Below are 434 nucleotides of genomic sequence, written 5' to 3'. Positions count from 1 at the left end.
TGCTCCTCTGAGCAGAAGAGGGCAACAGAATCCCTGGAACTGGAGTTATAGATTATTGTGAACACCTATGTAAATTCTGGGAATTAAATATGAGCTCTTAGGAAGAGTATTCAGTGTTTTCAATTGCTGAGCCATCCTTTCCTTCACCCTGTTCATATTATTTTTCGCAGTTCTTAGTATTTTATTTATTTTGTATGTTTTATGATATGTTTTTTTAATTAATTATTTATTTATTAAAGATTTCTGTCTCTTCCCCACCACCGCCTCTCCTTTCCCTCCCCCTCCCCCAATCAAGTCCCCCTCCCTCGTCAGCCCAAAGAGCAATCAGGGTTCCCTGCCCTGTGGGAAGTCCAAGGACCACCCACCTCCATCCAGGTCTAGTAAGGTGAGCATCCAAACTGCCTAGGCTCCCACAAAACCAATAGGTGCAGTAG

Source organism: Alexandromys fortis, unplaced genomic scaffold (assembly GCF_014885135.2).
Source record: "Alexandromys fortis isolate MF-2015 unplaced genomic scaffold, M_Fortis_MF-2015_v1.1 scaffold_327, whole genome shotgun sequence".
NCBI classification, from domain to species: Eukaryota; Metazoa; Chordata; class Mammalia; order Rodentia; family Cricetidae; genus Alexandromys; species Alexandromys fortis.
This window is presented reverse-complemented; position numbering follows the sequence as displayed.